The sequence below is a fragment of the Globicephala melas genome, chromosome 16, assembly GCF_963455315.2.
Source record: "Globicephala melas chromosome 16, mGloMel1.2, whole genome shotgun sequence".
NCBI lineage: Eukaryota > Metazoa > Chordata > Mammalia > Artiodactyla > Delphinidae > Globicephala > Globicephala melas.
Genome location: NC_083329.1, coordinates 56,444,955 through 56,466,259, shown reverse-complemented (window position 1 = coordinate 56,466,259; position 21,305 = coordinate 56,444,955). Strand labels below are relative to the sequence as shown.

Sequence of the window (21,305 nt, the reverse complement as noted above, 5' to 3'; positions counted from 1 at the left end):
TTTAACAAGATGGACTTATTGATATTTATAGGACATTCCATCCAAAACCAACAGAATACACTTGCTTCTCAAGTGCTCATGGAACCTTCTCCAGGATAGATCATATCTTGGGTCGCAAATCAAACCTTGGTAAATTTAAGAAAATTGAAATCATATCAAGTATCTTTTCCAACCACAACGCTATGAGACTACATATCAATAACAGGAAAAAATCTGTACAAAATGCAAATTCATGGAGGCTAAACAACACACTAGTAAATAACCAAGAGATCACTGAAGAAATCAAAGTGGGAATCAAAAAAATACCTAGAAACAAATGACAGTGAAAACACGTAAACCCAAAACCTATGGGAGCAAAAGCAGTTCTAAGACGGAAGTTTATAGCTATACAAGCCTACTTCAAGAAACAGGAAACATCTCAAATAAACAACCTAATCTTACACCTAAAGCAACTGGAGAAAGAAGAACAAAAAATCCCCCAAAGTTAGCAGAAGGAAAGAAATCATAAAGATCAGATCAGAAATAAAGGAAAAAGAAATGAAGGAAACGATAGCAAAGATCAATAAAACTAAAAGCTGGTTCTTTGAGAAGATAAACAAAAATTTATAAACCATTAGCCACACTCATCAAGGAAAAAAGGGAGAAGACTCAAATCAATAGAATTAGAAATGAGAAAGGAGAAGTAACAACTGACACTACAGAAATACAGAGGCTCATGAGGGATTACTACAAGCAACTATATGCCAATAAAATGAACAACCTAGAAGAAATGGACAAATTCTTAGAAAAGCACAACCTTCCAAGACTGAAGCAGGAAGAAATAGAAAATATAAACAGACCAATACAAGCACTGAAATTCAGACTCTAATTAAAAATCATCCAGCAAACAAAAGCCCAAGACCAGATGGCTTCACAGGAGAATTGTATGAGACATTTAGAGAAGAGCTAACATCTATCCTTCTCAAACTCTTCCAACATATAGCAGAGGGAGGAACACTCCCAAACTCATTCTACGAGGCCACCATCTCCCTGATACCAAAACCAGACAAAGATGTCACAAAGAAAGAAAACTACAGGCCAATATCACTGATGAACATGGATGCAGAAATCCTCAACAAAATACTAGCAAACAGAATCCAACAGCACATTAAAAGGATCACAAAACACGATCAAGTGGGGTTTATCCCAAGAATGCAAGGATTCTTCAGTATACGCAAATCAATCAATGTGATACACCATGTTAAAAAATTGAAGGAGAAAAACCATATGATCATCTCAATAGATACAGAAAAAACTTTTGACATAATTCAACACCCGTTTATGATTAAAAACCCTCAAGAAAATAGGCATAGAGGGAACTTACCTCAACATAATAAAGGCCATATATGGCAAACCCACAGCCAACATCATTCTCAATGGTGAAAAACTGAAACCATTTCCTCTAAGATCAGGAACAAGACAAGGTTGCCCACTCTCACCACTGTTATTCAACATAGTTTCGGAAGTCTTAGCCACAGCAATCAGAGAAGAAAAAGAAATAAAAGGAATCCAAATCAGAAAAGAAGAAGTAAAGCTGTCACTGTTTGCAGATGACATGATACTATACATAGAGAATCCTAAAGATGCTACCAGAAAACTACCAGAGCTAATCAATGAAGCTGGTAAAGCAGCAGGATACAAAATTAATGCACAGAAATATCTTGCATTCCTATACACTAATGATGAAAAATCTGAAAGAGAAATGAAGGAAACACTCCCATTTACCATTGCAACAAAAAGAATAAAATATCTAGGAATAAACCTACCTAAGGAGACAAAAGACCTGTATGCAAAAAACTACAAGACACTGATGAAAGAAATTAAAGATGATACAAACAGATGGAGAGATATACCATGTTCTTGGATTGGAAGAATCAACATTGTGAAAATGACTATACTACCCAAAGCAATCTACAGATTCAGTGCAATCCCTAGCAAACTACCACTGGCATTTTTCATAGAACTAGAACCGAAAATTTCACAATTTGTATGGAAACACAAAAAACCCCGAATAGCCAAAGCAATCTTGAGAAAGAAAAATGGAACTGGAGGAATCAGGCTCCCAGACTTCAGAGTATACTACAAAGCTACAGTAATCAAGACAGTATGGTACTGGCACGAAAACAGAAATATAGATCAATGGAACTGGATAGAAAGCCCAGAGATAAACCCATGCACATATGATTACCTTAATTTTGATAAAGGAGGCAAGAATATACAATGGAGAAAAAACAGCCTCTTCAATAAGTGGTGCTGGGAAAACTGGACAGCTACATGTAAAAGAAAGAAATTAGAACACTCCCTAACACCATACACAAAAATAAATTCAAAATGGATTAAAGACCTAAATGTAAGGCCAGATACTATCAAACTCTTAGAGGAAAACATAGGCAGAACACTCTATGACATACCTCACAGCAAGATCCTTTTAGACCCGCCTCCTAGAGAAATGGAAATAAAATAAAAAATAAACAAATGGGACCTAATGAAACTGAAAAGTTTTTGCACAGCAAAGGAAACCACAAACAAGACGAAAAGACAACCCTCAGAATGGGAGAAAATATTTGCAAATGAAGCAACTGACACAGAATTAATCTCCAGAATTTACAAGCAGTGCATGCAGCTCAATATGAAAAAAACAAACAACCCAATCCAAAAATGGGCAGAAGACCTAAACAGACATTTCTGCAAAGAAGATATACACATTGCCAACAAACACATGAAAGGATGCTCAACATCATTAATCATTAGAGAAATGCAAATCAAAACTACAGTGAGGTATCATCTCACACCAGTCAGAATGGCCATCATGAAAAAATCTACAAACAATAAATGCTGGAGAGGGTGTGGAGAAAAGGGAACCCTCTTGCCCTGTTGGTGGGAAGTTAAATTGATACAGCCACGTGGAGAACAGTATGGAGGTTCCTTAAAAAACTAAAAATAGAACTACCATATGACCCAGCAATCCCACTACTGGGCATATACCCTGAGAAAACCATAATTCAAAAAGAGTCATGTACCAAAACGTTCATTGCAGCTCTATTTACAATAGCCTGGAGATGGAAACAACCTAAGTGTCCATCATCGGACGAATGGATAAAGAAGATGTGGCACATATATACAATGGAATATTTCTCAGCCATAAAAGGAAACGAAATTGAGCTATTTGTAATGAGGTGGATAGACCTAGAGTCTGTCATACAGAGTGAAGTAAGTCAGAAAGAGAAAGACAAATACCGTATGCTAACACATATATATGGAATCTAAAAAAAAAAAAAATCGGTTCTGAAGAACCTAGGGGCAGGACAGGAATAAAGATGCAGATGTAGAGAGTGGACTTGAGGACACGGGGAGGGGGAAGGGTAAACTGGGACGAAGTGAGAGAGTGGCATGGACTTACATACACTACCAAATGTAAAATAGCTAGCTAGTGGGAAGCAGCCACATAGCACAGGGAGATCAGCTCGGTGCTTTGTGACCACCTAGAGGGGTGGGATAGGGAGGGTGGGAGGGAGACGCAAGAGGGAGGAGATATGGGCATGTATGTATATGTATAGCTGATTCACTTTGTTATAAAGCAGAAACTAACACACCATTGTAAAGCAATTATACTCCAATAAAGAAGTTAAAAAAAAAAAACTGTAAGATACATTTTGTATTCACTGGTTCAGCAAAATTTAAGCAATCTGGCAGTACCAAGTGCTGTAAAGTTGTAGAGCAACAGAAATTCAGCAGTTATCTTGGTGGGAGTGTGAATTAGTATATCTGCTTTGGAAAACGATCTGTTATTATCTGGTGAATTTGAATATATGCAAACTCTAAGATCCAGCAATTCTGCTCCCCAGACTCTAACCCAGGAAAAGCTATTGTGTGTGCTCAAATCAATGTGAATGATATTCATAGCATTTTCTGTGGGAGGAAAACAAAACAAAATAAAGAAACAGACCAAAAAAACACCGCAAAACAAAGAAACGTTGGAAACAACCCAAATGGTTCATTAAATAAAGTTGGGTAACTTCCTACATGGATGAATATACAAAACTGGGAGAGAAGAAGCCTCTTTGAATGATTCTGTATGCTATCATTATAGAGAGTTCAAAAATGCAAATTAAAGCACTATTTTCAAAGAGTCCTTACACTTGTGGCAAAACTATGAAGAAAACTCTTGGTATTAAAAACTCAAAAATCACAGTTGCATTTACCATTGGTGGAAGGTAGAGGCAAAGAAATCTAATCTGGTAAAAACAACCCAAGAAATTTATTTATCTCTAAGCTTGGTGATGAATATACAGATATTTTTAAAGTAATTGTTGTCAATACTTTACATATGTTTTATCTCTTCCTTTGTAATGGAGCAAGCATTGGATAATAATGAATGAGACAAAACCAAACTCTTACTGACTTACCAATTTTATATTTTCAACAAGTAATTAAGGTAATTCTTCTCTAAAAAACAAATGTTAGTTTTGGGTACTGACCTCTTATCTGACTTGGTGTCTTTCCCAGTGACTGAAGGCCAGCTGGCTTCCAGTGTTTCATCTGGGCAGAAGGCACTGGGGACCAGGGATAGCACGGAGGAGCGAGGAGTGTCAGGAGGCAGGCTCCTATAGCTGCTGTAAGGGTCATTTGAGTTCCCTAGCTTAAGGAGAGCAAGCATCGTCTTTGGCCTAGCGTAGAATGTGGTCAAATTCCTCCCTGTCACTCAGCGAGTGATTCCACTGCTGTCTGTATATTATTCCAGTCATCTGGGTTTGCAGGGACACTGTGTAGTGGTTTTGTGGTGTGGAAGCTATGGCTACCTAGCTTTTTTCTTTCTTGAATATCACTTTGTAGTGTCATGATTACAAGGCTTGGAAAAAGATAGACTCTCTGTCCATTCCGAGTATAAACAGGCACTTGAGATGAAACCACCTAGTTAATTTCCCCTTGTTGTTGCAGGAGAATCTGAATCCAAACCACAGCACAACCTAGCCCCTAAATCTCTATTAAAAACTATCTTGGGTAGTCTGGCAAAGCTTTATGTAAAGTCAGCAGAGAATTATAAAGTCAAAAGTGAAAAATGGTGCAACAAGAAAGAATCAGACAAATACTAGATCAGTTAAATATAGTCAAAGGCAATGTAGTGTGTTCTGGCACCAGTCCTTATCGATGCAAAGAATGTGATGTGTCAGGGGTCGGCCAGAACATGTAGGAAATGAGGAATGAAGGATGCAGCTCCAAGCTTGACTCTGGGGCAGCCACACAGGCTGTGAAGGATGTACTGCTCTTCTTTTGTACTAGGAATTTCAGGGAGAATATTCTAATTATCCCAGTCTGGACATCTGTTCATTCCTTCTTGATGTTTTGTGTGTGTGTATATATATATATATATATATAAATTTGAATTTTTTTCTTTCATGGGGATAAGCCAAGCCAGAGGCTGCATAACTTGGGTCAGACCAAGAAGGTAGGTATTCCTCATCAGTACTTGTTAGTATCCTAGTTTCTTTGGGGTCACCATTTTGATCTGCATTTTCATATCCTATTCCAACCTGTGATTGCTTCTGCCTGATCTTCTCCAGCTCCTTTAGTCAATATTAGCTAATCTGATTAGTCGTAACCACAGCTACCATTGTATGCAGCTGCCACGTCAAGGCACTGTGTTAGGGCATGTATATGCATTATCTCATGAATCCCACTAAAACCCTGCAAGGGAGCTCTTTGTATCCTACTGATTTTACAGATGAGACCAACTAAGGCTCAGAGACTCAGAACTCATTTGAGCTTACACACTGAGTACCAGAAACAGGATTCACCAGGCCTGATGCCTCAGTGGGTGCTATGCTAGAAGGATTGCTTCTCTAACCTCATCAACAGTGGTGGGGGAAGACCATACCTCTAGAGAACGTAGTTGCAGTACAGGGTGGTATGAAGAATGAGACGAATGTTTGAATCCTCACCTTACCACTTGGTGGCTTTGTGACTTTGGGCAAGTTACTTGACTCCTCTGTATCTCTCTCTCTGGAAAATGGGTATAATAGTAATACCTACCTTAGTAAAGTTGTTATGAGGATTGTATGAGTTCATATGAACAAACTGTTTCAAGGAGTTCCTGGCCCATAGTAAGTGCTATATGCATGTATGTTATTATTGTAGTTGATGACACTTCTGTTATTAGTGTCATCACTGTTGTTATTGTTCTTGTTTTTGATATGTCTTCTGGAGACAGGATGCCTTCCCGGAGAGAAATGGTATTGGCTAAAGGGGAATTGAAGGGTCAGTCCCTGTGGCAGGTCCATGGGGTGGATGTTCTTGGGCAAGGCACTCAGTACCCTTCCAATCTTACCTTGTAGGGGGCCATGTCCACTTTTGGTAGACCCCTTTGTCACAAATGAAGCGGCTGTGGAAGGTCAAATGAGGAAACTGGATTCCTTGGATACGCCTCTTGGGTACTTGTTCATTCAGAATCAGGTTCTGGGGCACCTGCATTTCTTTCCCATCTACAGATTGACTCCAGGAGAAAGGGAGAGAGGTTTGGAGACTTCCTTAGTTCTAGCAGGTCTTACCATATCTCAGTTGTAGATTCAGGAGGAATGATTGGTTTAATGTAAATGCTTTAGAGGATCTGAAAGAGATTAGAGAAACCTATTCCAGAGCATAAAGGCAGGACAGGAGGGAACCATTAATCTCATGGACATTCAATTCCCTAAGAAATTTGGGGGGAGTGACCAGAAACAAGCCAGGCCATATGCTGTCCATTTGCAATCCTCCAAGCTGTGGACTTTTTTTCTTTCTTTTTTTTTCCGACGGATCGAGGCCAATGCCATTGCCTCATTTGGATGGTTCTTAAACTTGAAAAGGAACTGAAAGGTTGAGGCTTGCATGCAGAGTCGAAACAGATGATTTGACGAAAGTAGTCCTAACAAGCACCAGGGCTCTCCTGATTGTCAGAAACAGTCTGATGATGACACATTCGAAGCTTCCCAGACTGGCTTGCGTTTTGGTAAATAGGAACAATCAGGGAAGACATAGTTATGCTGTGGAGAGTTCTGAGACGTGGAGAGAACAAGTTAATTGTTCAGCCTCAACTGAGACCTTTCACTCAAGTCATTAATCACAGTGCACGGTCTGGAGCCTTGGCCCCGGAGTTCGACTCTTTAGGCTGGTCTCCCACTCCAGATGAAGGCTCATTCCAGGTGCTGGTCATTTGTGTTTCCCTCCAACTGGACTGATTTATAGACCCGGAGATGTTTCCTGGTTTCTCCAAATTCTGTTCCATTACTTTGTAATAAAGGGGACATGTGATTTCTGGTTTTGTGCAGATCCTCAGTTCTAACATCCCTAATACCAAAGATTTTTTCAATTAGTCTGTGGCCTGCCTTCTGTGACCTAGAGGGTAGAAATGCTGTTCTGTGTTTTGAGTATCAAAGCGAAGACTTTTAGAGACTCTCTTATTTCTTCCCCCCTTGGCTAGAGTTGAAGATGTGCCAGTCCTGCACGCGGCTTTGTTCCTGCATTCAGCATCTCGATGCAAATTAAGACTTGGGAAACCAAAAACAGCTCACCACAGCCATTAGAGTTATCCCCATCCCACCCCAACACATATGGTTCAGGGTATAATATCAGGCCTTCCACACTTGGACCAGGTCTCCAGTGACAGCGTAAGCCAATATTGAAGACTTCACAAGAGAATCTGAGTGTCAGAGGAGGACAATGTAATGTTGAGGCTAAACAGGGCACTGCCGAGTGTTGCCTGTTTGACTGAAAGGTAAACCCAATCTGAGCTGATAAGGGGCAACAGATCCCTTGAGAGTTGTCCCAAGTGGCAGAAATGTGTCACAGGAAAGTAATTGGAAATTGATATTTGACATATCTCTGGGTTACTTTTTATTCCTGATAACACCGAAGCGTTTGGCTAAGAGTCACAAGTGACTAATACGTGAAATCCTGCAATCCAAGGCTGAAATACGATCTCTTTGTTGAAAGTAAGCAGCTGCTTTCTGATCCTTTGTTTCCTAAGTAGCGCGTAGAGCGTAGAGGCCCATGGGCTTAGTCGGGGTGAAATGAATGGTGAATATAGGCAATCCTGCCTTTCAGTACTTCTCTGAAAGGAAGTCATCGCTGGCAGTAGGGTACCGTCCTTAAAATTCAACTCACTTTAACAGGTACTTGTTCAAAGCGTACTATGGATTTTATATTGTGTTGTGTGCCATGGGACATACGAAATAAATATCAAATATGGCCTTTGCCCTCGAGGAATTTATAGGCTCCTGGGAAGGATGATGTGTTTATGAAACACATTTTACATGGTAAGATAAGATATCACGTGTGTGCCAAAGTGAGCAGAACCTGGAATAATTACAACAGGGATTCAGAAAAAGGAGAGTAGGGTAGACTAGAGTTGTCAGGGAAGGCTTTATGGATGAGGTGGGACAAAGACGTCAGTATCCCAAACCCAGAACTCGCCCTTAAAGGAACTGCAAGGAGCACAGGATCAGGTTGCCGAGAGATTACGGAGCCCCCTTTAAGTGAAAGTAAATGTGTTCAATATGAGGATGGATAATTTAGTTCAATAAATATTTATTGAGTACATGCTTTGTGCCAACAACTGTATCTGATGAGGTAAGGAATGAATAATCCTTACGAAGAACACATGTGGGTAATTCTCAGATGCTACTTTCTCTTAACCTAGATATTTAAAGTTATTGCTGGTCTGCGTGATTCCAAAACCTGTGATTTTTACCACTTATCATTCTCTCTCTCTCTCAAAAAGACTTTCCCATGCTTGCTTCAGCAGCACATATACTAAAACTGGAACAACACAGAAAAGATTAGTGTGGCTTTTGCGCAAGGATGACATGCAAATTCATGAAGCATTCTATATTGAAAAAAAAAAAAAGAAAAAAAAGAAGATGACCTCGTCCAAGATATCTTTGGGTTGAGGAACTGAGTCTCATTTTTTCGTGTCGTGAGGGAGTGACATGTACAACTTCATAAGTTGTTTACAGTGTAAAGTGTTGCATGAATGCTGATTGTGACAGGAAGGGACACTGAGTTAGCATTTGAATAGCCCCAAATTATTGGGTTAGGGAGTATTTGGAATAGCATTTGAGAAGTCTGAACCTGGCCCAAACTCATGATCATAAGCAGAGCCCAAGCTCTCTGAAGATCAAGTTTTCTTGGAATTTCCATTATTCCCCTTGACAGTTGCTTTGGAAACCCAATTAGAAGGGTCTTCCGTCATTAGCGTTTGAGATAGTCTTGCACTGGGCTCTTTGGCACTCGTGAATTTTGAACTTGGCACTACCCAGATATATAGCAAAATGAGGAAATATATAGCAAATAGGAAATATATATAGCAAAATGAGGAAATCAATTATTTGTTCACTTCCTAAGGTACAGGTATAACTAGGCAATTGCAGATTGGTCTGGAAAGAAAAGAAGTCAGGATGACAATGGTGGTGGCAGTGGTGGTCGTCATGGACATGGTAATCATTATTCCAAATATCCACATAATTTTTAAATAATATAACCACAGAACACTAGTAAACCCTGGAAAGAATCTGAGATATCAAGCATCGAGGCACAGAGGTGTCAGAGTTTATTTAGCTAAGCAATACCAGAAGAGGACTAGAAAATCCCCCTTTCTAGCTAGCAATCATTCTCATACCACAATGAGACCCCTGCTTTGTGACCCCTGCGTTTCTGCCATCCATGTGACTGCTTTTTGAAGCTCATTTAGATACCAAATTTAAATGGAATTCTGAGAAAACTTTTTTTTTTTTTTAATTTGGAGGGACAGGTGGAAGGAAAAGCTAGAAGAAATTTGAAAACGCTCTTGATTCCTGTCATTTTCCTTAGTATTCAGCCACTCTCTTCATCTGAGAGGTTCATTCTGGCCCCCATGGGTTAGATACACACACATGTGCTCGCTCACTCATCTGTATGCCTGTGTATATATTGATATGCATTCCTCTTCATCATCTGTAGGCATTTTACAAATAATGGCTTGTGTGTGTGTGTGTGTGTTTTATCATCTTATTTTTAAAATGAAAATGACAACTTCAAAATTCTTTGCAGAAATAGTTCTTTTATGGTTAAAAAAAAAAAATTCCAGTATGTAGGCCAGGGTCATCTTTGGGTCACAAAATTCCACGGAAGGAGTTGGCATGGGGAGGGTATAAGCAGTGGCTTTGGAATTTTTGTTCTTCCACTCTGGGGCACATGGGCCAAGTTGGTCACAAAGAAGTTAAGTTAGTGGGGAGCTAGTGAAATAGTCAAATGAGAAAGGTAGAACAAGGTTGAGAGTGCAAACAAAGAAATGGCAGGATGTAGAAAGAGACAAGAGGAGGTATGGATACCCTCCCCACCTCTTCCAACGTCCTTCTCATCTGTGAGGTCATCACTGGGCTGGGGGTGGGGTTGAGAGTATAAAAGGGGCTGAAACTTTTGAGTTGGAACTTTTGTTTTTGATGAAGCTGTCTTGGGAGTTTTCTTCTTGAATAGAGCCAAGGGGATTTTGTAGAGCTAGGGACATCAGAGTGGGACTCAGAAGAGAGGAGATAGACCTTTGGAAACCTGATCTGGGTCCTAGGTTTAAGGATGAGAAAGTACTACAGGGTTTCTGTAAACCAAGGGGACAAGTCAGCAGAATCAAAATTGAGCCTATGCTCCACTCACCAAACTCTGTGTCTGTAGCTGCATCTACCCAGCTGGATGGCTTTTTTGAAATCATCCAAAGCACTGTCTGGAACAGCGTAACCCCCGGATATGGAAATCTTAAACTTTCTTCTAGTTTGTCCAGGCCTATGAGGAAAGTGCTCTTAATGTACTTTCCCTTGTCTGAGCATGGACAGTGAGGAAGCCCAGTGGCTCCCTGAGCAGACCAGCTGCAGAAACTACCCTCTCTGATGGGCAGGGGAGGCGTAAAATGGAAGTGACCAGAGGGTCATCTGTTTCACACTCTTGAGGAGGGAGCCACGAAGCCTAGGCTGTGGAGACCCAGATTTCCAGAATTTTCCCACCTCCAGTCTCCCTCTAGGAAGGTTACAAGTAAGCCTGGCCTTAGTGGTTCCTTCTTTCCCCGTCTACAGATGTGGTATCATAATTATCGTGCACATCCTTGTGCTTGGTGTCACGGGGCGTGAGGCCTCAGCTGGCTTTGAGGACCTTAGAGGCCATTGTGGAAACAGGAAAGACAAGCACAGTCATGCCAGTTGAAGTGTGTACAGAGCCTGCTTGACAACAGCTAGGGAGCCTTGACAAATGAGAGCCCGCCATCACACATGGAGAGGTGCACCCACCTTCACCTCGGTGGCTGTTTCTTCTTATTGAAGAATGAGAACAGTGAATGGCCTAAAACAAGCTAAAAGCAAATCCTTAGACTTTGTTCATTTTATGACCACAATACTTGGTGGTATTATTGGTAAAGGCCCTGGCATTCCTTATAGGAGAAATGCCAGATATGAAGCAACTGAATGTTCATTCACCTGCTTTAAGTTCTTTCAGAAATAACCTGATTTACAGAAGAATGTGGAATCATAACTGTCAACCAAGATGTCATTGTCACTTTAGGATGTCCAGAAACAAAGGGATATTATATCCTTTGTTACTGGAGCACCACAGATGCCAGATTATGCACAGGGCCCCCTCTTGGCATTGAGTGCATGTGAGCCTAGAGGCAACCAAGCTCTGATTTCAGAAGGGTATTGCCTCTGGTGGTGTTCTCACCTGACTCTCTCCCTGGAGCTGGAAGAGAAAGCATGGCCCTCCTACCTCCCCTGCATTTGGATGGAGCAGCAGACAGCAAGAGGCATGGAAGTCATAGAAATGGTAGGAGGCTTGGGGTAGACTCTTCTCAGCCTCCACCTAGGGAGCTTGACAAGGGTACCATTAAAGGAGTGGAGAAATAATTCATAACTTTTGGTTTTGTCTGCACATTGACAGATTCCAACAGGTGCTTGGTTCAAAACATGAATATTTGATTAATACAGAATCAGGCGTCTGGAACAGAGAGCAGTGGAATTTGGGGTTTGAGTAGGACTTAAATGTCGTTCATTTTAACCACAGCTGTCTGCATGCACATAGTAGGCATTGGAAATATTTGTTGATTAGATTTTCTTTGATTGGAATAATGTGGATGCTTGGTTTTGAGTCCAGATGTTTGGCATCCAGCCAGGGTTGTGTGCTCTGCATCTGTCATCAACCTTCCACCACGGAGATGGTTGGCAAGGGGCAGCATGGACCAGTAAGCGCAGCAGGAGCTGAGCAGCGAGTGAACAAGAGAAGCTTCATCTTCTGCTCTATGTCGCTCCCCATCGCTCACATTACCGCCTGAACCATCCCCCCCCATCCACTGCCAGTCGTGGAAAAATTGTCTTCCACAAAACTGGTCCCTGGTGCCAGAAAGGTTGGGGACTGCTGCTGTAGGTGGCCTGTGGAGCTGGCTAGCTGCAGAAACTGTCCTCCACACCCCCATTTTCACCAGAGTCATGATGGCTGTATTTTATGGCAGAGAACATTGGCGTCTCAGCTAGCAGACCACAGCAGTGCTGATGACAAGGACCTGAGAAGCCACGTATTCATCCATCCCATTGGTCATTGCAAAAGTGTTGAGGACAGGTCTGTTAGTTCCCAGCACTGACCTGGAAGCTGAGGAGGAAATATGAGAAGACCCATGGTAGGGGAAGTAGAAGTTTAAAAGGTTAGTGGGAATGCGAGACCTTCATTAACTTCTAGGGAACAATGACAGGGCAAGTGGTTCCATTAGCGCTAATGTCATGCGCAGCAGAGGGGAAAGGATGCTATATGGTAGCGTGGATACACGGTATACTAGACCTGAGTCTGCATTTCAAATCTGCCTCATAACTCCAGCATATGGCTTTAAGCTCCAGACTCAATTCCCCGCCCTGTAAAACAAAGAGAATGTCCCAGGTTATTCTTCAGATCCACCCTTCTGTGATACTTTGATTAGGAATGTTGAGATCTTCATTTTCCCATAATTTAATGTCCCCAACGACCTAGAACTTACTCCTTTCATAGATAATCAAGTAGACTTCTAATATGCTAAGGACCCTAGGGATGAAAAGTAGCAAAAGAAGGTATAGACTATGCCCTAATGTATTGGTTAAAAGACAGCAGCAATTGAATCTGTGAAGATCCATTTTGGATAAAAATATAAAGATTTGTTATGGTTGGGAATGGAGCTCTTGTTCAAAGTGAAACAGTAGCAAGTATCACCTGTCTTCATGGATCACATCCTTGTTTCAGTTATTTATCTCAGGACTAGGAGCATCTTGTTGCCCTTGAATTGGTCCACACACTGCCTTGGTTCATCATTATTGGTATGGCAGCCTTATTCGTAGGTCCCAGAAGATATCTGCTGCCAGTGTTAAAGGTGATTTCTCTTCATCCCACCCAAGAAACATGGGCTGTATTTTTGTGGGTAGTTGAGAAACTAGAGATAAGATCATTAATCTGGAGTTGAACCCAGAAAGTAGTATTGGTAGAAGTTATACTCCTGTCTAGCTGAAAGATAGATTCACTACCTAGGTGGTTCCCAGTCTCTTTTGACTTCGTGGAGTGAGACCAAGTACGTTACCTGTATAAAGAACAAAGCATAAAAGTCGTTAGGAACCTCTCACTTGCATGTAGTACTGTATTGCTTTCTGAGAGGTTTATAACAATTATTAACCAACTTGATCATCCCCCACGATAATCCAATGAGATCAGTATCATATTACTAAATGACAGGAGGAAACTGACGTCTAAGTATATTGGTGGGGTTAGCTGTTTCTCACAGGACAGTTTTGATGGATGCTAGAAAATGTTCCACTCTGAAGCTGCACAGAATGCTCTCCACAGTTGAACTTATTCTATAGGTTAAGGCACGCCTGATTCTGTGCACTCTTTGTTAAAATACATATACCCCTGGGAAAGAAGTCACATGAAGCTTACTATCACTTAAGTAATGCCTGAATGTTTTTCTTTCACAGTCATTTTCATCTGACATAGTTGAGCACAGAATACTAGTTTGTTAAAATTAGGATACGTGCAAGAGGACCGGGATCGATTTGGGTTTGGGGAGTCTGTTTGGAGCAACCATCCTAGAGGGGTTATAATGAGGACCTCAGGACTCCAATTCTGAATGAGGGGAAGTCCCCAAGTAGGGAATAGTGATACTGGGTGTGGAGCAAGGAAGACGATGAAAGCAGAGTGACTATTCACATTTCAGGTTTGGTTGGTCTGTCTGTGTCGGACCCACCCTTGGTAAGCGGGGTGGCATTGTGATGGATGGGGTCAAAGCCATCTGCTGTTACTGGCCAAATACCTGGCTTTGGGCTTTGGTCCCTTTCATACGCTGTCTTATTCTGCTAACTACTTAAGGCAGAAGAAAATCAGTCCCCTGTTCGGCTCCAATATGTGCCAGTTGAAACTGAAATCTTCATACTGAGCAAATGTACCAGAGAACACTCTATAAACTTAATGAGGGAGATGAAGAGATATACGCCAGAAACCTAGAAAATTTAAAACTGATGAGGGTATGACTTTTGAATGTTTAGTTAAATTGTTGACACTGACAGGACGTGGCTGAGCAAATCTACCATCCGTTTTCTCCTTGTCTCAGTGATAATGGTTCCTTGGTGTGCTCTTCCCAGTTAACAGAAATATTCCCGAAAGTTAAATGCAGGGAGAAGTGACATAAGAAATACTTTTATTATCTCTGCTCTTCTGGGAGTTCCCTCCAGGCTCGTTATTTAAAGCAGGACTTCTCCCGACTGGCAAATGAGTTTGGAGGGAAGGACTCATGGGTTCAGAGGTTACTGAAGAGCCTCCTGAGAGATGGGAGCCTCCTAACCCCTGTGCTTGCAGATGTGCCCCAGCAAACCCATCGAGAACGATGCTGCCCTTGTCTTCCCCAAATACCTCTTCTCCCTCTCACATTTTCCCTCCCCTCGAAAACTGATGAAGGTTCTCCTTCGCCTAGTGAATAAAATCTCAATTCCTTTAAGTGGCAGTTAAGGTATAAATGTGATCATGATTTTTGTAAACTGCAAAGTGCTATATAAATATTAGCTATTTGAAGAAGAATCAGGGGGTGTGGGAAAAACTATTGAATTTGGAGTCAGAACACTTTGGTTTGAGTCTTGTGCTAGTTGGGTGACCTTGGACAGGTCACTTCAACTCTCTGAAGCTCAGTTCCTTCATTTATAAGTCAAGATTATTGTGATAGTTAAATTAATTGAAAGTGACAGAGTAATTAGCAAAGAGTGGACGCTTAGTACCTATTAATGAAGACATGGTAACTGAAGGCAGTTTAGTCCAGCTCTTGAGAACACTGGCTGTGGAGACACAAGTTATCTTCCTGTGTCTCTTATTCCCTACCTATAAAACGGGGATAAGATGGAAGAGTCAAATGGGTTTACATATCAGGATCTTTCAACAGTGCCTGACCCATAGTAGTCCTTCTATAAGTATTGGGGCTCCTGTTACTGCTGTTGTTACTTTTATTATTCAAGGACCTGTTCTGGCCTTATCTTTCCAGCCTTATCTGGTTTTCTGTCTTAGCAGTAGAGAGATCTCCTCCACCAGGTCAGGATTTCCTCAGGGTGGACACCGATTCTTCACCTTTAATTGGTGTGGACTTTACTCAATGCCTGAAAAATACTCAATCATTTTTGTCATTAAAAAAAAAAAAAGTACAAACACATGCTTGCTACTTCTACTCAGCATTGTACTGGAGGTTTTAGCCGGTGCAATAAGGCAAGAAAACAAGAAAGAAAAAGCATCCAGGTTGGAAAGGAAGAAGAAAAGCTCTAGTCACAGATAACATGATCATCTGTGTAGAAAATGCAATGGAATCTACAAAAAGCTACAAGAAGTAATGTGAATTTAGCAAGGTTGCAGGATATAAGATCAGTATAAGAATCAATTTGTTTTTAGTTGCTTATCCTCAATATTGTCACAACTAGATCAGTTTAACTGGAGCACAGGATGAGTGGGGGGTAGTGGTGGTGTATGAAATTGGAAAGGCAGGTTGAAACTCAGTTTGATGACATAAGTTAACATGGAATGCTTTTGCTCACACTTTCTGTCCATCTGTCCCCTTCCTCCCTCCTTTCCTTCCTACCTTTTCTTTCTTTTCTCTTTCCTTCTTTCCTTTTTTTCATACTTTTCTTTTCCCCTTCTCTCTTTCTTATTAGTTTGTTGGCATAAACAACTTTTCTCCATGAAAAAAGGTAGAACGTTTTTATTTGTTGGGTTAAATAAACAAAATGACCATAGCTAAGTTGCTGTGAGCTCACAGGGACCGTTCCGTGAAAGGAGTTCCCAAAGACAGGGATTACAGTATCAGTACATGGACGCTGGAACTGCGGGTATCTGGATTCACGTTCTGCCTTTCTCTTAGCGAGATCTCTGACTTTGGGAAGATCCCTTCATCTTTTTGAGGCTTAGTTTCCTTGTTTTTAAAAAGGGGTAATGGTTTCATGGGTTCTTTATAGGGTTATGGATAGCTCACGGCAACACCACCTTTTGAGTTCCTAAGAATTGGACCAGGACATGGAGGTGGAGAGTCTTTCCCTTCAAGGAATATTTAGTGAAAATACATGTGTAAATAACCTCAATGGCATGAGATAGGCTATTGGAGTTGTATAAACAGAGACCTGGGAGGTGCAAAGAAGGGATTAATTAGCCGTGCTTGCGGGGTGGGGGAACATTTCTCTGTGCTGATATCTAAACCCAACCTCAAAGTTTAAGTGGGATTTTTGACAGTTAGAGAAAGGGACAACTTTAATACAAATACAATCTTACATTTGTTTAGCACTTCATCATTTTGCTTGACATAAATTAGAGTGGTGTAAAACTATAATTTATAGCTATAAGGGATTATTTTTGCTATTCCAGGGGCAGTTGTTATTACTTTAAGCTGCTGTTTCAGTAAGACTGGGGAAATTTTGACCCTAAATTGCAGCAGCTTAGCCAAGTTTGTTTACACAAAAATTTTCAGGGAATTTTTCCATGTTGGAGGAACCAGGAGCCTTAAGAGCTTCGTTCCTACTGGGGCAAAGGCAAAAGGAGGATGACAAAGATTAGGAGAGGGCCATTACGAAGAAGAGAAGGGGGTGTTAATTAAGTTTTTGCAAAAAAGATGGCCCATTTTATAATTAGGACACAACTGGCTAGCTAAGTAATAATGTAAAAATAGAGAAACCTAGATATTTCAATGCTAGTCCAACAAGGAGCCAAAGGACTCAATCTTTGTGAAATGTTGCAACCTGGGGATTTTCCCTTATAATTCTGATAAGACATGTGGCACTTCCCCTGGGAGAGAACTGGGCTCACAGCTCTGGGTTAAATTACTCGGTTCCACAGATCCTTGCCTTGGTCCAACACATCATCTATGTGATGTGAATGTTTGATGAAGTATTGAAGATTATTTGGAAATACAGATAAAAACAGTATTTGGGAGTTTGCAGAAGAGTGGAAAATGGAGCCAGGAATGTAACTATAATTTAGGGTAAAGAGCAATAATGAGGTCTCATAAAAATAAACAAACATGATGTTAAATGGACTGCAGATCATTTGCACCTTGAGGCTTTTCTTAGATTTTGTGCCAGTTTAAAACAAACAAACAAAAAACCGATAATATGTCTTGTGCTTTGTGCCAAAAGAGTTACTAATACACAATATTTTGTTTGCATATAATCAAAGAGACAGCCCCTACCCCACTTATCTGAGGGGGGAGAAAAACAAAATCCATCCAGCTATCTAGAGCAACCAGCCGGGTTTGGGAAAAGACTTTAAGCCACTCTGCCTGGGGTCATACTGCTTTATGCTACTCTCGACTTTACGTCAAAGCTGATGTTGTTATCTAGAAAACCTAACAGCTGTAATTATTTCAGTTGTATTCACTGAGAAGTCATTTCCAATCACGTTGGAGAAATGGATTCTAGTGTTTGCAAGTGACCTCTCCTCTTGTCCTTTAAAGCAAATAGCATGTGTGTTGTAAAAAGCAGTGAACAAGAAGTTTGGATGACCAGAGTTCTACAACTTGCATCTGCTAGTGCCTGGGTTTTTAGACTTTAGATAAGCCAAGTCACAGACGTGATCCTCAGTTTCTTCCTCTGTAAAAGAGGAGCAGTCATACCTACCCAGCTACCTTGTAGAGTTGTGAGGGTCAGTTGAGAAGCTGGACGTGGAAGTACCATGCAAATGCAAGGGGCTGTAGCTTCCTCCCCGCAGCAGGCCTCTGAGTCACAGAATGACAGGATGGTCCTCAGGTACTTCATACGAAGCCATTGGTGCTTTTAACAAAAATGTTAGTTTAGTGGTACATGCTAGGGTGCAACACAGCTTTATTATTTTACTGACAACTGCCCCTGTGTATCCACTCTGTAGGACTAGATCTTCCTCTGCCTCTGAGTAAAATCTCAGTCGGTGCCCAGAGCTTGCTGCTCGCTCTTAGATAGTAAGTCCTCTGTTTACTGAGTCTTGAAACACTCTGGGTTCAGTTATAAATATCACAAATCTAAGGTCAAAATGAGAACTGAAACTCACCCACAGGTAATGCCTCCTCTGTGGGCTGAGGAATGTCTTCTTCCTTTATTCTTTCATCTTCTCCTCATTTCCACTCTCCAGGTGGGTCCGGTGGGGAGAGGGAAGAGAAGGAGGAGTTAGAAGCAGACTTGCTGCCAACCTGGCCCTGGTTTGCTCTTCCAGGGGCAGATGTGTAGCCTGACCCTTCTCCTTAGGCTGCTTCATGAATGAACAGCTGGAGTCCTCTCACTTGCAATTCTCTTGAGGACAATAAATCCACCCCCTGAGGCGGTTCACTTGTTATTCCTCTTTCAAATCTGGACATCTGGGGACTTCTCTCTTTTGAGGTCTCTGTACCTCCAGCAGGGCAGAATCCAAGATTAACCCAGGGGGCCTTGTCTTGTACTTGGCCCTGATCTTCTCCATGGAGATATAGATCTTTGACTTATTAATAGTGGGGTATGGCTAACATACCCCACCTCAAAACAGGCCTCTTTTACTGAGCCACCTAGAAAGCAGCCTCAGCCGTAGTCTTGTTTTCACTTGTTAAATTTTTTAGGCATAAGTCAGAAATCAGTTCACTCTGACCCTGAAAATGCAAGGGACACACACCAAGCTGTCCAAGTGATCCACTGAACTCCCTCTCACCCTCTAACCCTTCTCCATGGAGGTAAACCATTGCAGGCAAACCTAAAATTCTCTTTAAAGAAATCTCCACTTCCCAATTTCAAACTCCTCTCCTACCCCATCCCACATCTTTTTTTGGTAACGTAGAGCGATGTGGTCAGCTAAGCATTGCAAATCCAGTTCTTAGATCCCTCCATCGCAGGTCCTGCCTGGGTGATCTGGCTCCCCATCTTGGAATGTGGGTCTAGTTCTTTCTATGGTCTTGAGGCTTCAGCTGAACTTGAAAAAGAATCCAGTTTCAACATTTTGCTATATTTATATCCATGTATCCCAAACTGTAGTTTGTAGAACATTGCTTCAGAGAAGTGTTCCAAGATTTTAAACGTTCCTGATCAAATAAACTAGGGACACAAATGCAAGATTTCCAGCTCTGAAGGTGCTCATTGCACATAAGCCTACTAAGTAATATGGGAAATCTATAATTTGGAACCCTGTTTGACACTTTTTAGTTCCAGTGTTCTTCAGATATATTTATCTACACGGTTGATTAACATAGTGTCTTTGTTTGCCTTTTGGGCACTGCTGCTCCAGAAACAAGTTAGAGCCTCTTTTGACAAGTGAGTAAGGGTAGTCCCTGGTGAGGCTTCCACTGGGCACGGCTAAGTATATTCATACATTCCTCCAAGGCTTTCCTACTAATAGTAATGGGCCAGTGTTCATATGAATATATATTTTGGAAACAGCCAAACAGAACTGGCCACGCGGGGAAAAACAAAAAGGTACTAATAGTTTTGTTGCCCTGTTTATGAAACAGTCAAAGATTTAAAAATTAGATAGTACAGCCCATTCAAATAGAGGTTTAGAGTATTCCAGTATTTGGTTTAGACTTTGAGAGTTTAGCTTTGATGAATTATAAAGACAAAGAGATAATGACTTATTCTCACCTGGACCAGATTTTGTTCCTCCTACATTTTTACAAGTCACAGCCATCAGTTGTATAGGTTTTGAGTCATCTTAAATGTCTCTACCTTTGGACAGACCCAATTGGCCTGTTTTCAGATAGACGTCTTCTGCATTCAGCTCATTTTTGAATGTGGATCTTAATTTCCCAGATGCATTTCTGAATAAATAGCTTATTCCATCTATTATTTCATTGTGTCTTGAGAGAAGATGACTGGCTTTATCGTTCCTTTTGTTCCAAACTCTGCAAGTATTTATACTGAAGAGCATCAAGTCTTAACAGTGTGAACCGTCCTGGATTGCCTACCACTGCCCTGGTTTTAGCACTGAAAGTTCTGCATGCTGGGAATTCCATAGCTGGGATACAAAAAATCTTGGGTTTTGATGATGGATGCCAAAGGTTGGCGGAAAAATATAAAACCCATATGGCAGGCCCAAAACATAGGCGTGGTAAGCAATGCTGTTTTTAGTGCCAAATAGATACAGTATAGATTATTCACCTTCTGTAGTTGCTGTCACTGTTTTCCTGCCTTGTGTTAGTAACCATGATTTGAAATTCACACTCATGAATCATCCACTGTTGTTTCATTCCAGTTGATGCAACTTAAGTGTACACCTTCAGCACATCGTGATTATGAGTGTTAACAATCCATCTATTTGACTTTGTCTGTGGGTTAACTGTTGGGCTTTGTATCACGGTAGTGCTAGTTTAATTTTTACATTGTGACTATTGTGACCATATTTTCTAAGAGTTCAGATCATAAAGATGAGGATGATTATAACACCAATGCCAGCATGACCTAGACATCCCAGAGAAAGAAGGGTAAATGGCTGTTATTTTAATGAAAGATGGAAGGACTCATACAATTGAATTGGCCGGTAAATAATCAAACAGCATTTTGCACAGTATGTAGAAGACAATTTTTAAAAATTGAAAAAAAAAAAAAAAGAATTTGCAATTGGACATGGTGGAGAAGATGTGAAGGCACATGTGAAAACTGAATCTCACAGTCCTGGGATGAGACATACAAGTACTTCTAAATCAGTCAAAAGCTTTCTCGTCTTCCAAGAAGACACCAACGCTTAGCAGGACATGGTCCCCGCTGAGTTAGACTGGGTGTGTCACATAAACAAGCTGCATTATCATTATTGTTCTTGTGATT

General features: G+C 41.0%; 1 protein-coding gene and 1 non-coding gene across 2 annotated transcripts in view; both read left to right on the top strand.

Moving 5' to 3' along the window:
* Window positions 1-21,305, top strand: part of LRMDA (leucine rich melanocyte differentiation associated) — a 1,109,211-nt gene that overhangs the window by 890,478 nt on the left and 197,428 nt on the right. The gene's annotated exons all lie outside the window — the stretch shown is intronic.
* Window positions 8,804-8,906, top strand: LOC115856496 (U6 spliceosomal RNA). The gene has a single exon (XR_004040868.1). It is a non-coding gene; the product is annotated as a U6 spliceosomal RNA (small nuclear RNA).